Below are 1,141 nucleotides of genomic sequence, written 5' to 3'. Positions count from 1 at the left end.
AAATCATCCCGGGATCATATAATATAATACCAAATCTTAAGGGAACCCATGCAAGCTTTTTCAAGTATTTCTATCAGTTACTTTACTTGGTGATGCAATTTATGTTCTACCTAGTTGTAGAACACTCACATTAATATTGCAATGTAAAGAATGAATCACATACTCAAATGAAATTGTTCTATATGTTACTTCAGATATTTTTGTACCAACATTTGTTTCTGATGATGGATCAAATGCAATACAACAAGACCAGCCCGAAGAGGTTTCAAATAATGTATGTTACACATGGGATCATCAAATTATAATCAGAATGACTAGACATTAACAACGTTAAAAGTTGAGCAAGAGCAGGTTTCGAATGTAGTATCAGATCCGTCTTAATGTTGTGTCTCATCAGTGTCTGATCATGATGAGACACGTGGAGTGTAGGAAGTTGATCATGATGAGACACTTAGAGTGCAGGAAGTTGATAATGAAGAGATTTCAAATGCAATTGTGGTGTAGACTAGTGAAGATTGTGTCGCTGCAATTTTTGACCATGATAATGGGTCACTTGTTGTGCTAGAAGACGATGTTTCAAATGCAACTATTTTGCATACTAACGAGGATCATGTCTCTCCAGTTTCCGAGCATGATAATGGGTTAGATGTTGTGTAACAAGATGAGGTTTCAAATCCAATAATTTTACATCCTAGTCCGGATTTTGTTCCATATGTACCCACGAATGAAGGTACAAGTTCAATGCAACAAACTGAGTAGAAAGAGAAGTTACTAAGTCAACGCTATGACCTAATTATGTAATTGTGATTTTTTTTTTTTGGAATTTATACGAAAGTAATGATAGTGTAATTACTTGTTAAAATGTTATTAACTAAATCAAGCATTACTATTATTATATTATAAAAGAGGTTAAAAGCTCTTTTTGGTCCCAATTTTGGTTCAGAAAATTTGTTTTGGTCCCTAAGTTGAATTTGTGTTCAATTTCGTCCCAAAGAACGAATTTAATGTTCAATTTGGTCCTTTTCATTAACACCGTTAAAATTGTTAACGGCAAGGTGTCCAGCTCTGCAACTGCTATGTGAGGTGTCAGTTTTTTGCTGACTGGGCATCCTTTCTAGCCGTTACAATTAGGATTTTTTTA

Source organism: Vigna radiata, chromosome 8, assembly GCF_000741045.1.
Source record: "Vigna radiata var. radiata cultivar VC1973A chromosome 8, Vradiata_ver6, whole genome shotgun sequence".
Taxonomy (NCBI): domain Eukaryota; kingdom Viridiplantae; phylum Streptophyta; class Magnoliopsida; order Fabales; family Fabaceae; genus Vigna; species Vigna radiata.
Note: the sequence above shows the minus strand (reverse complement) of the source record.